The sequence below is a fragment of the Ascaphus truei genome, chromosome 7 (genome assembly GCF_040206685.1).
Source record: "Ascaphus truei isolate aAscTru1 chromosome 7, aAscTru1.hap1, whole genome shotgun sequence".
NCBI classification, from domain to species: Eukaryota; Metazoa; Chordata; class Amphibia; order Anura; family Ascaphidae; genus Ascaphus; species Ascaphus truei.
In genome coordinates this window covers 1,316,973-1,330,757 of record NC_134489.1, presented here as the reverse complement: position 1 = coordinate 1,330,757, position 13,785 = coordinate 1,316,973, and the positions used below count along the sequence as shown (strand labels likewise).

General features: G+C 45.6%; 4 non-coding genes and 7 pseudogenes across 4 annotated transcripts; all 11 read right to left on the bottom strand.

The window, feature by feature from the left end:
• Positions 1-2,717: 2,717 nt before the first annotated feature.
• LOC142500499 (5S ribosomal RNA) lies at positions 2,718-2,836 on the bottom strand (annotated as a pseudogene).
• A 300-nt stretch (positions 2,837-3,136) lies between these two features.
• Positions 3,137-3,255, bottom strand: LOC142500522 (5S ribosomal RNA; annotated as a pseudogene).
• A 285-nt stretch (positions 3,256-3,540) lies between these two features.
• On the bottom strand, positions 3,541-3,659 carry LOC142500789 (5S ribosomal RNA). The gene has a single exon (XR_012803293.1). It is a non-coding gene; the product is annotated as a 5S ribosomal RNA (ribosomal RNA).
• Positions 3,660-3,959: 300 nt separating this feature from the next.
• On the bottom strand, positions 3,960-4,078 carry LOC142500025 (5S ribosomal RNA). The gene has a single exon (XR_012802777.1). It is a non-coding gene; the product is annotated as a 5S ribosomal RNA (ribosomal RNA).
• Positions 4,079-4,363: 285 nt separating this feature from the next.
• LOC142500660 (5S ribosomal RNA) lies at positions 4,364-4,482 on the bottom strand (annotated as a pseudogene).
• A 300-nt stretch (positions 4,483-4,782) lies between these two features.
• On the bottom strand, positions 4,783-4,901 carry LOC142500383 (5S ribosomal RNA). Its single transcript, XR_012802942.1, has one exon. It is a non-coding gene; the product is annotated as a 5S ribosomal RNA (ribosomal RNA).
• Positions 4,902-5,201: 300 nt separating this feature from the next.
• On the bottom strand, positions 5,202-5,320 carry LOC142500394 (5S ribosomal RNA). The gene has a single exon (XR_012802953.1). It is a non-coding gene; the product is annotated as a 5S ribosomal RNA (ribosomal RNA).
• Positions 5,321-5,610: 290 nt separating this feature from the next.
• On the bottom strand, positions 5,611-5,729 carry LOC142500829 (5S ribosomal RNA; annotated as a pseudogene).
• A 285-nt stretch (positions 5,730-6,014) lies between these two features.
• On the bottom strand, positions 6,015-6,133 carry LOC142500772 (5S ribosomal RNA; annotated as a pseudogene).
• A 284-nt stretch (positions 6,134-6,417) lies between these two features.
• On the bottom strand, positions 6,418-6,535 carry LOC142500090 (5S ribosomal RNA; annotated as a pseudogene).
• Positions 6,536-6,820: 285 nt separating this feature from the next.
• LOC142500114 (5S ribosomal RNA) lies at positions 6,821-6,939 on the bottom strand (annotated as a pseudogene).
• Positions 6,940-13,785: the final 6,846 nt, after the last annotated feature.

Below are 13,785 nucleotides of genomic sequence, written 5' to 3'. Positions count from 1 at the left end.
TCAGCCAGACCTTTCAATTACTTAAAACAGGTGAAAATGGTGTGAACTAAGTTGACCCTAAAATGAGCCAGTAATTTGTGTGTGTGCTGAACCCCACCCCCTCTGTTGACGTGTATGCTGTGATGAGATATTCATTGCAGCTGCTTTAACACAATGTTAGAGGAGCTAAATAGTCGTCTGCAGTGTTTAAGTTATGAACACAATGACATAACATATGCTACGTGTTCCTCATTATGCTGTCTGTATATGACATAAAGCAAAAATGGACCTTTTCATAAACAACTATAGATGTGTTAGTGCAAGTGATGTTTGTAGGCCGTTGCATGCAATATATTTGATGCATGCTTAAAATAGGCAGTAATGTCATGTTTGTAGGAGTAAAATATATAAAATACACAATAATATTATTCATATTTATGTTGTGTACCTGTAGCTAGTAATAATTTCTCATTAGCATGTGTTACACATGTGTACTACCCTGTTGTTCCCCATCTTCGCCCAGCATCAATTGCTTCCACTGCAGCAATGCATTTTGTGAATTCACATGTAAATGACCACGCAATGGCACGTGCTATATTACTTACTGCTTTTAGTAGGACTACAACATATATGTCTATTTTGAGATATATATATATACAGAATCAGACATATACATATATAGATGCAGGTATGCTTATATTGTGAAGACAGTATAAAAAGCAGCGGAAATATGCAAAATAACTGAAAGCAACGACACGCCTAGTACAGTAATATTTCTCACCTGGTGGAAATTGTGAGGGATAAATTCCAATATCCCGGTCACCAGCCAAACCTTCCACGACGACGGGAAGTAATTTTGCCCGAAGCAGCTCCTCCAATGGAGTTAATATCAGACGTTGTGGTGTCGGCCCACCTCCAGTGCCAGTAGCATGCACGCGTTGGTCTTGTATTTTTTTTTTCAATTTTGACCTAATATCATCAAATCTTTTCCGACAATGATACTTGTCCCTGACACTATTCCCACACGCATTGACACCAATGACTATTGTGTCCCACATTTCTGTTCTGCTTGATGAACTTGTCCGCCCTTGAAAAACATTGAAAATATATGAGGTAAATTAATAATAATAGAAGCACCAGTTTCCTACACTGCTAGCTGTTCCAAGAGATAGCAAACATGCTGTTTTAGGTGTAATATGTGAAGCACATGAGCATTCACTACTAAACCTATACATGTAAGCAAGCTTGCATTCATATTGTATGCAGTTCTGGCAAATTGACCGCCTGTGTTTAGTTGTCCTTGTAACGCATGATAAAAAGCTGTGTTTCCACACTAATTAACATAGAAAGATATTCTGAACCCATATTTGTATATGAACAAAACTCAGATGACCTAGGATCACATGTATTTGAATAATAAATGTAAAGGTACACTTACCTAGTAAATGTCCATAGATACTGTCATAGTGCTCCAGAATCCCAGTGACAAGAGCTCTATTTTCCTGGTCATTGAAGCGAGGATTACGTGGCTTCTCCACACGTTTCTTCCGAGCAGGTTTAGGCTCAGAGCTTGGCTGGTGCTGACTGGACTCTCCTTCTTCCAATGGAAGAGCCTCCAAAAGCTGGCCACCAGCAAGCACGCCACCACCAGACACCCCATCAGCAACTGCGCCACCAGCAGCACTCCCAGCACCAGCACTCCCACTCCTAGCACCAGCACTCCCACTCCTAGCATCAGCACTCCCACTCCTAGCACCAGCACTCCCAGCACCAGCACTCCCACTCACAGCAACAGCACTCCCACTCCCAGCAACAGCACTCCCACTCCCAGCAACAGCACTCCCACTCCCAGCAACACCACTCGCAGCACCAGCACTCCCACTCCCAGCAACAGCACTCGCACTCCCAGCAACATCACTCCCCTGAACAGAACGTTCACTCCGACGCGTACTCGCACGAGTAGCACTCCCTCTCCCACCAGCATCACTCTTCCCACGCTTTGCGGGCATACTTCCAGCACTCACAAAAAACAGACAAGAAATGTACAGCCAATCACACGAAACACTTCCACATATAAAACAAGACAAAGATGTAAACAAAACAACAAAGGACAAAGCTCTCCCAATACACAACAAGTCTCTCAGTCAATATGCAAATCTTCAATCAGCCAGCTCTGTGCGTCTCTCTCTCTCTCACTCCCAACAACACAGAGAATGATTACCAGTACACGTTGCCTTTAAATATGGCGCGCTATCCAATACATGCTTGGTTCGCCTGATTCAGCAAGATTTGTGATTGGGCAACCTAACAGCACCCCGCCACGCACGCCGATACACCTGTGTGTGATCGGCAAATCATCGTGAGAGTGGGCGGATTTGTTTTCGGCTTGATTTTGAATGTATTCGGCACTTACTGCATACGGAGAGGAAAAATCGCCAATAACATGACTAATCGGTAAGCTTGCCGATTTCACATAATCGTCGCTTACTGCATGAGGCCCTATATCTTGCTCCATGCATACACAGAGACTGAGAAAATGACAGGTGCACTCAAATGTACTATAGACGGAATTCTTGATGTAAGAATTCTATTTTGGAAGGTTGCATTGTGTTGAACTTTCTGAGGAATTAACGATATATTTCTTTGCCACTGCGGGAAAAAGTAGCAAGAAATGAAACATTTTCTTTTGCTGCGAGGAATGCCATGTATATTTTCATTAGGGAAGCGAAAAATAAAAACACCGACAGCACCTGGTATTCCCAGGCAGTCTCCCAACCCGGTACTAATCAAGCCTCACCCTGCTTAGCTTCCGAGATCTGACGGGATCAGGCGCTTTCAAGGTTGTATGGCCGTAGGTGGAGATTGCTGTCTCATGATATCCTCTCATTCTTAAATTCATGAGCCTATATCTTGCTCCATGCATACACAGAGACTGAGAAAATGACAGGTGCACTCAAATGTACTATAGACGGAATTCTTGATGTCAGAATTCTTGATGTCAGAATTCTATTTTGGAAGGTTGCATTGTGTTGAACTTTCTGAGGAAAAAACGATATATTTCTTTGCCACTGCGGGAAAAAGTAGCAAGAAATGAAACATTGTCTTTTGCTGCGAGGAATGCCATGTATATTTTAATTAGGGAAGCGAAAAATAAAAACACCTACAGCACCTGGTATTCCCAGGCAGTCTCCAAACCCGGTACTAATCAAGCCTCACCATGCTTAGCTTCCGAGTACTGACAGGATCGGGCGCTTTCAAGGTAGTATGGCTGTAGGTGGAGATTGCTGTTTCATGATATCCTCTCATTCTTAAATTCATGAGCCTATATCTTGCTCCATGCATACACAGAGACTGAGAAAATGACAGGTGCACTCAAATGTACTATAGACGGAATTCTTGATGTAAAAATTCTATTTTGGAAGGTTGCATTGTGTTGAACTTTCTGAGGAAAAAACGATATATTTCTTTGCCACTGCGGGAAAAAGTAGCAAGAAATGAAACATTTTCTTTTGCTGCGAGGAATGCCATGTATATTTTCATTGGGGAAGCGAAAAATAAAAACACCGACAGCACCTGGTATTCCCAGGCAGTCTCCCAACCCGGTACTAATCAAGCCTCACCCTGCTTAGCTTCCGAGATCTGACGGGATCGGGCGCTTTCAAGGTTGTATGGCCGTAGGTGGAGATTGCTGTCTCATGATATCCTCTCATTCTTAAATTCATGAGCCTATATCTTGCTCCATGCATACACAGAGACTGAGAAAATGACAGGTGCACTCAAATGTACTATAGACGGAATTCTTGATGTCAGATTTCTTGATGTCAGAATTCTATTTTGGAAGGTTGCATTGTGTTGAACTTTCTGAGGAAAAAACGATATATTTCTTTGCCACTGCGGGAAAAAGTAGCAAGAAATGAAACATTGTCTTTTGCTGCGAGGAATGCCATGTATATTTTAATTAGGGAAGCGAAAAATAAAAACACCTACAGCACCTGGTATTCCCAGGCAGTCTCCTAACCCGGTACTAATCAAGCCTCACCATGCTTAGCTTCCGAGTTCTGACGGGATCGGGCGCTTTCAAGGTAGTATGGCCGTAGGTGGAGATTGCTGTCTCATGATATCCTCTCATTCTTAAATTCATGAGCCTATATCTTGCTCCATGCATACACAGAGACTGAGAAAATGACAGGTGCACTCAAATGTACTATAGACGGAATTCTTGATGTAAAAATTCTATTTTGGAAGGTTGCATTGTGTTGAACTTTCTGAGGAAAAAACGATATATTTCTTTGCCACTGCGGGAAAAAGTAGCAAGAAATGAAACATTTTCTTTTGCTGCGAGGAATGCCATGTATATTTTCATTTGGGAAGCGAAAAATAAAAACACCGACAGCACCTGGTATTCCCAGGCAGTCTCCCAACCCAGTTCTAATCAAGCCTCACCCTGCTTAGCTTCCGAGATCTGACGGGATCGGGCGCTTTCAAGGTTGTATGGCCGTAGGTGGAGATTGCTGTCTCATGATATCCTCTCATTCTTAAATTCATGAGCCTATATCTTGCTCCATGCATACACAGAGACTGAGAAAATGACAGGTGCACTCAAATGTACTATAGACGGAATTCTTGATGTCAGAATTCTTGATGTCAGAATTCTATTTTGGAAGGTTGCATTGTGTTGAACTTTCTGAGGAAAAAACAATATATTTCTTTGCCACTGCGGGAAATAGTAGCAAGAAATGAAACATTTTCTTTTGCTGCGAGGAATGCCATGTATGTTTTCATTAGGGAAGCGAAAAATAAAAACACCTACAGCACCCGGTATTCCCAGGCAGTCTCCCAACCCGGTACTAATCAAGCTTCACCCTGCTTAGCTTCCGAGATCTGACGGGATCAGGCGCTTTCAAGGTAGTATGGCCGTAGGTGGAGATTGTTGTCTCATGATATCCTCTCATTCTTAAATTCATGAGCCTATATCTTGCTCCATGCATACACAGAGACTGAGAAAATGACAGGTGCACTCAAATGTACTATAGACGGAATTCTTGATGTCAGAATTCTTGATGTCAGAATTCTATTTTGGAAGGTTGCATTGTGTTGAACTTTCTGAGGAAAAAACGATATATTTCTTTGCCACTGCGGGAAAAAGTAGCAAGAAATGAAACATTTTCTTTTGCTGCGAGGAATGCCATGTATATTTTCATTAGGGAAGCGAAAAATAAAAACACCGACAGCACCTGTTATTCCCAGGCAGTCTCCCAACCTGGTACTAATCAAGCCTCACCCTGCTTAGCTTCCGAGATCTGACGGGATCGGGCGCTTTCAAGGTTGTATGGCCGTAGGTGGAGATTGCTGTCTCATGATATCCTCTCATTCTTAAATTCATGAGCCTATACAGTATCTTGCTCCATGCATACACAGAGACTGAGAAAATGACAGGTGCACTCAAATGTACTATAGACGGAATTCTTGATGTAAGAATTCTATTTTGGAAGGTTGCATTGTGTTGAACTTTCTGAGGAAAAAACGATATATTTCTTTGCCACTGCGGGAAAAAGTAGCAAGAAATGAAACATTTTCTTTTGCTGCGAGGAATGCCATGTATATTTTCATTAGGGAAGCGAAAAATAAAAACACCGACAGCACCTGGTATTCCCAGGCAGTCTCATAACCCGGTACTAATCAAGCCTCACCCTGCTTAGCTTCCGAGATCTGACGGGATCGGGCGCTTTCAAGGTTTTATGGCCGTAGGTGGAGATTGCTGTCTCATGATATCCTCTCATTCTTAAATTCATGAGCCTATATCTTGCTCCATGCATACACAGAGACTGAGAAAATGACAGGTGCACTCAAATGTACTATAGACGGAATTCTTGATGTAAGAATTCTATTTTGGAAGGTTGCATTGTGTTGAAATTTCTGAGGAAAAAACGATATATTTCTTTGCCACTGCGGGAAAAAGTAGCAAGAAATTAGACATTTTCTTTTGCTGCGAGGAATGCCATGTATTTTTCCATTAGGGAAGCGAAAAATAAAAACACCTGCAGCACCTGGTATTCCCAGGCAGTCTCCCAACCCGGTACTAATCAAGCCTCACCCTGCTTAGCGTCCGAGATCTGACGGGATGGGGCGCTTTAAAGGTAGTATGGCCGTAGGTAGAGATTGCTGTCCCATGATATCCTCTCATTCTTAAATTCATGAGCCTATATCTTGCTCCATGCATACACAGAAACTGAGAAAATGACAGGTGCACTCAAATGTACTATAGACGGAATTCTTGATGTAAGAATTCTATTTTGGAAGGTTGCATTGTGTTGAACTTTCTGAGGAAAAAACGATATATTTCTTTGCCACTGCGGGAGAAAGTAGCAAGAAATTAGACATTTTCTTTTGCTGCGAGGAATGCCATGTATATTTCATTAGGGATGCGAAAAATAAAAACACATACAGCACCTGGTATTCCCAGGCAGTCTCCCAACCCGGTACTAATCAAGCCTCACCCTGCTTAGCTTCCAAGATCTGACAGATCGGGCACTTTCAAGGTAGTATGGCCATAGGTGGAGATTGCTGTCTCATGATATCCTCTCATTCTTAAATTCATGAGCCTATATCTTGCTCCATGCATACACAGAGACTGAGAAAATGACAGGTGCACTCAAATGTACTATAGACGGAATTCTTGATGTAAGAATTCTATTTTGGAAGGTTGCATTGTGTTGAACTTTCTGAGGAAAAAACGATATATTTCTTTGCCACTGCGGGAAAAAGTAGCAAGAAATTAGACATTTTCTTTTGCTGCGAGGAATGCCATGTATATTTTCATTAGGAAAGCGAAAAATAAAAACACCTGCAGCACCTGGTATTCTCAGGCAGTCTCCCAACCCGGTACTAATGAAGCCTCACCCTGCTTAGCTTCCGAGATCTGACGGGATCGGGCGCTTTCAAGGTTTTATGGCCGTAGGTGGAGATTGCTGTCTCATGATATCCTCTCATTCTTAAATTCATGAGCCTATATCTTGCTCCATGCATACACAGAGACTGAGAAAATGACAGGTGCACTAAAATGTACTATAGACGGAATTCTTGATGTCAGAATTCTTGATGTCAGAATTCTATTTTGGAAGGTTGCATTGTGTTGAACTTTCTGAGGAAAAAACGATATATTTCTTTGCCACTGCGGGAGAAAGTAGCAAGAAATGAAACATTTTCTTTTGCTGCGAGGAATGCCATGTATATTTTCATTAGGGAAGCGAAAAATAAAAACACCTACAGCGGGGGGCGTGCCGATGACGTCATCCAGGACAGACGGGTAAAGGCTGAGCTCCAGAGACCCACCTGAATAACCGTTGATTTTCGCCTTTTTACCCCGGGCAAAACCCCCGAAAAAAGCCCCTGACGACCCTCTAAAACCAGTGGCATGGCTAATAAGGGGAAAAATCCCCCGATTCAGGGGGTGGGCAAGTACTTCACCCCTGCAAAACAGCCCGCTGAGATGGGGAGTAGAAGGCAAGATGGCGCCCAGGCTTCGGGCCCAAGAGGCAAACAAGGCCTCTCAGACACAGCAAGCCCTACTGAGACCCCCCCTTCCCCGGACAAAGGAGGATCACGAAGGAATATCTGGAGGAACTCCATGCCAAACTCCAACGTTCATTACAGGCCAATATAAAGGACACGGTGGCGGAAATTAGGCATGATATCCAGGGTCTGCAGGAACGCACTACCACACTGGAAACCAGACTGGATGAGGCCTTACACCACCAATCGGAGGCCGATGATGAGATTATACGCCTGGGCCAAGAAATAAATACGCTCCGAAACGGATTGGAAGATAAGGAAAACAGGGATCGCCGCCAGATTCTGCGGATCCGCGGCATCCCTGAGGCGGTACTACACACGCATCTACGAGCATACCCGAATGATTTCTTCCTCTCCATATGCCCAGACCTTGATCCCCAGGATTTGGAACTTGATAGGGCGCACAGAGCCCTGGGCCCGCGCTCCGAGGACCCAAACCGTCGGCGGGACGTGATCGTGCGACTCCACAGCTACTCCACCAAAGACAAACTAATAGGAGCTAGCAGAGGGAGGGACACGATCGCGTTCCGAAGCGAACCGCTTCAGGTCTATAATGACCTCTCCAAACTGACAGTGGATCGACGCAAAGCGCTACGTCCCCTAACGTTACTCCTCCGCGAGAAAGGAATAAAATATAAATGGGGTTTTCCCTTTAAATTGATTATTCCCCACAAGGGTAAATTCCTTACCATCCGGCACCCAGAGGACATGGTACACCTAGCAAAAGCTCTGGGCCTTCCCGTGGATTCCCTCCAATCTGCCCACCCAGCTGGTAACCAAAACCAGGATAAAGATGACCAACCTGTGAGAGCCTCGGAGCGGATTGCGGAACAAAGACAATCCCGGGACAGATAAAGAGAGATCCACAGTCATTCCAGCTTCCCGCCCGGGTCCACGCCACCATCAGCCCCGAAACCCCTTCAAAATGGCACCTGAAGCGGCCTTACCTCCCCACGTGGAAGGCCTCCGAGCCTCAGCCGCGAAGTATCCTTCTTCCTTCCCGGATCCAGCAGTCTTGCCAAGGACAATCGGAGGACCGACACCGCGCAGCCAACTTCGGATTTCCGCAGCAAGCCTCGGTTCCCGTCGGGGAGAACACCATCGCCTGCTCTGAAATTTCCTCAAAATGGCGCCCGGAGCGACCTTGCCAGCCTACGTAAATCCCTCAAACGAGCTGCAATCTCCCTCCACAAAATGGCGCCCGGTGAGGACGTCCCCGTCCGCGGAGCGCCACGAGGTCTACTGACGAGCCATGACTGACATCAACAAGGTGCGCGACTCACATCCGGCACCGACGGAAGTCTCGCCTGAACCCGGAGGCGATACTTGTACCAGAACACCAGGGCTCCCGAGTGACCTCCAGCCGAAGGGTCACACATCACTCCCAGTTCAAGTTTGCCCGGCGCTCCCCCCCTCGTCTGAGGGGACCTCCCTAGGCATTCTATCTTTCTCACCGGACCCCTGGTTCCCCCTCCCTCCCTCCCTGGAAGAATGCCACCAGCGCAAGACTTCACAGACCCGCCACGCCCTTCCGTGGACAAACGTCTAAGGATAGGGTCTGTAAAACTGTTGTACCTGCATACATTCCCCTCTTAGAGTCTCTCTACCACCCTAAATTCAGTATGGTTCCCCCATTATTACCCTATTGTTGTGTTACCCCCCACTAGAAGGTTTATTAAGATTAGATACCGACTCCTTCCCTCAATCTCCCAGGACCCCCACCCCCCCCTTTTTCCCTCCACCCAACCCCTCCCTCCCCTCTCTCCACCCCCCTCTCTCTCATGTGTTCCCCCCCCTACCCCATAACCAGCCCCCTCCCCATCACCCACGGAACCCCGACCACTGAAACTCTGATAGGGCAATGCTAGCGTTATAGATGTTCCCCCCTTTGAATCAGTACCCCATGAAATGTTGTTGCTGTTGTTGCTATCGTTACTGTTGTCGCTCCGAATGCAGCATAGGTTATTACTGTCGCCTCACTTACAGGCTGAGACAAACTGTTGTTTCTGCTGATATACAGTGGTACAACCCATACGGTTCCTATGTACATGAGCTCAAAGGTGCACTTTTGCCGGATCAAATCACTACTCATATGCCGTATCTCCGCCCCTATGCCCACCCACCCCCCCTCTCTCCCCCTCCCTCTCCACAAGGATCCTACCTTCCCGGAGATGACTCCTAACAATATTATCCCACCAGATATCAAGAGTGTGTAGCCTTTTCCAAAATGTTGGTACTACCTACCCTGGTGGTCAAGGAATATGTAATGTAATGTGTACTTTGCATGTATCATGCTAGCTAAAATGAAAACAAAGGGGGATATGTACATGAACTGACCTCTCACCCTCCCACCTCTACCCACCCACCTCCCCCCCTCCCCTTTCCGTATTTTATCTTTCCTTTTCCTTTTTAGTCCTCCCTTTCTCCCTCCCCTCCCCTCGTCCCCCTCTATCCCTATGCACCCACCCTCATACCAGCAACTCATCCCCCCACTCCCACCAGCCCTTACCCACTACCCCCCCTTCCTCCAGGACTCCCAACCTCACCCACACTTCACTACATGGGAAATCCAAAGAAGTTCCTCCCCTTCAATCTCCCCCACACGAAGGGACATGGGGCGTTGGCCGCATAGATCCTATCTGCCCTGCCGGCAATAGGTTCCATAGAAGCCTCTTCAACTAGGATACCCTAGAGAAAATATGCTTGGGTGTAACCGTAGACAGTTAAGGGTCTCTGCCCAGCCCGCCTCTGCTGGAGACCGTTACCGGACCCGCCCCCAAGGGTCTTATACCACACCTTAGATTAGACCAGTTTTCAACCTTTTAGACCCCATTGGGGTCGACTTTCTTCTCTCCTTCTTCTACCCGCTGTTACTGTCCCAGCGGTTCCCCACCCAACCCTCCCCCTCCTCCTCTCCATTTTGGCTGTTTGTCTCTAGCACTACTCCAACGAAAACATACACGCCGATTCCCCTGCAAGGCAGGAAACTCCCGCTACCGAGACTCCCTCTCAAGCCTCCCCCCCTCAAACCGGAGGGGACCCCACCCACGGGCCAACAAAAGCTTTAGACAAAATGTCTCATCAAAAAGCATTAAAAATTGTTTCCCTAAATGTTAAGGGCCTACATAACAATAGGAAGAGACGCCTGGCTCTCCAGGAAATAAAGAAGTCTGGGGGTGATGTGGTTTTCCTCCAGGAGACACACTTCACATCTCAGGAGCCGCCTAAAACATTTCAGCAAGCGTATCCGTTGAGCTATTTCTCATCATTTAGTAGCAAACGAAGAGTGGTTGCCATTCTGATTCGTCAGGGTACCCCATTTAATCTAACAAAAATTCAGGCAGATCCAGAGGGAAGATTTATTGTGGTATACGGCTCACTTTCAGGCACGGCAATCGCCCTTATTAACCTATACGCCCCAAACGAGAACCAGACAGAATTCTTAAAAAAAAGTTCTGGAAGAAATTGACCCACAGTACCTATCCTCGCTACTTATCGCAGGGGACCTAAACATGGCTCTCAACCCAAGAGAAGACAAATCGAGCCTCCCAGGATGACAACATTCCACTCAGTCACAAAGACTGGGGAAAAAATTTAAAGACATTATGGGTGACTTTTCTCTTTTGGACATTTGGAGAACAAAACATCAGGGGCAAAGAGATTACACCTTTTACTCGGCACCTCACCAGACCTATTCCCGTATTGACTACTTTCTTGCTACCAAGAACATTCTAGAAGCCACCACACACTCAGATATCGGCCCAATCACGTGGTCAGATCATGCTCCCATCACCATGACCCTATCCATTCCATTTGTGAAAACGATCTCGTATTGCTGGAGACTTAACGACTCCTTACTGAATCACTCTGGGACAGTTCTGGAGCTCAAAAAATCCCTTAGGGAATACTTTCGCATAAATGCAGGGTTCGTCTCATCTCCAGCAAACCTGTGGGAAGCCCATAAGGCGACAATCTGAGGAAATCTCATCTCGATTGCCTCCCACCAGAAAAAAACTAAACTCAAACTAACCAAAGAGCTTACTGACAAAATAATCAGTTTAGAGTAGCAGCACAAAAATAATCCCTCCCGGAGAATTTATAAACAGCTGACAACTGCTAGAAGCGAATTAAGAATCATTCAATTGGATAACGTACAAAAAGCTCTCAAATGGACGGGTCAGAGGTATTATGTTAAAGGGAACAAGGCCGATAGACTTCTTGCTAGCAAGTTACGAGGTATACAAAAAAGATCGCAAATAACGGCGATCCGGAACGGCTCTGGTGAGCTTCTATATAACGAAAAAAATAGCGGAGGAATTTACCAAATTTTATACCAAATTATATAACCTAAGGGCCAACTCTGCTAACCCAGGCTTAAAGGATCTTTCAGCAGCAACTGACTATCTAGCAGATTGCGATCTCCCCTCGCTAACAGAGGAGGAAAATCTTATCTTGAACGCCACAATCACAGCTGAAGAACTAGAAATAGCTGTAAAGGATTCAAAAATCTCCAAAACGCCGGGCCCTGATGGTTTTACAAATGCCTACTATAAGAAATTTCTCCCCATCTTGTCCACCCATCTATTGAGCTTGTTCAACTCATTCTTAGAAGGGAGTCCTATCCCGTCTTCAATGTCGTCCGCCAATCTGGCTATAATACTCAAAGAAGGGAAGGACCCCACCCAATGCGGAAGTTATAGACCAATCTCACTGTTGAACAATGATCTAAAATTATATAGTAAAATCTTGGCGAACAGACTTAATCCTATCCTCCCGAGACTAATACACATGGACCAGGTCGGGTTTGTCATGGTCCGCCAGGCCTCAGACAATACCCGTAAAATCATTAACCTAGTTGACCACGCCCACCTTTCAGGAGCAAAGGCGATGCTATTAAGCCTTGACGCGAAGAAGGCATTTGACAGAATTGACTTGCTATTTTTAGATCAAACACTGACAAAATTTGGGTTCAAAGATTCGTTCCTGAAGGGTGTCCAAGCGCTATATCAAAACCCGTCAGCCTCAGTAAGACTATCAGGTGGAGGCCCCGAACGATTCCAAATTCGCAATGGAACCCGACAAGGATGCCCCCTCTCCCCTCTCCTTTTCGCCCTCACGATCGAACCACTGGCGACTAGAATAAGACAAAACCCGAATATCCAGGGTATCCCCCTCGATCAAGAACAATACAAAATTTCCCTTTTCGCTGATGATTTCATTCTAACTCTGACTGAGCCCCTAACTTCCCTCCCTAACCTTCAGATGGAACTAACGGAGTTTGGAAAGGTATCAGGATATAAAATAAACAGCGACAAATCAGAGGCCCTAAATCTTAGCCTCCCAGATCCCGTAGTCAAACTCCTTAAACTAAATTTTAGCTACAGATGGTGCCCTTCACACATTAAGTATCTGGGAATTAATGTGTCAAGGCACTACCGGGATTTATACCGGGATAACTACCCGAAGTTATGGGACAAGATCAAAAAGGATCTAGATCAGTGGGAAGGTTACCAGATCTCGTGGTTCGGGAGGATGATCTCCGCAAAAATGAATATACTCCCAAGAATGTTATACTTTTTTCAGACACTCCCGATCCACGTTCCGGCCACTGATCTAAAATACATACAGAACAGATTGCTCCACTTCATTTGGCAGGGCAAGAGGCCCAGAGTAGCCAGATCGGTCCTGATGGCCGCGAGATCCAGAGGGGGGTTGGGGGTACCAGATTTATATAAATACTACTTAGCTGCCCAGCTCAAGCAGGTAGTAATGTGGAACTCAGACCCGACCCGTTGTTGCTGGGTAAAAATAGAGACTCAATATGCCAAAATGCCTTCTTTGCAAGCCTACCTCTGGAGCCTGGACAGAGGAGATGGGCAAATATATAATCTTAAACTGCAGGCCTCACGATACACGTGGGACGTCTGGAATAGATGCAAAATTAAATATGACCTCTCCTCAACAAGCTCTCAACTGACCCCTATCTTTAACAACCCGAAATTCCCTCCGGGATGTGGATCTAAACTGTTCGTCCAATTCAACACACGGGGTACAGAGGCGATTGCTGATCTTCTGAGCCTAGGGAAGCTCCTGAGCTATCAAGAACTGAGGACTAAATATAAAATTCGAGAATTGGACATATTTAAATATCTACAAATGAGAAATTTTGTACGGACCACCTGTCCTCTTCAAGAATACCCCACTCTCACTAAGTTCGAACACCTTTGCGAGGTT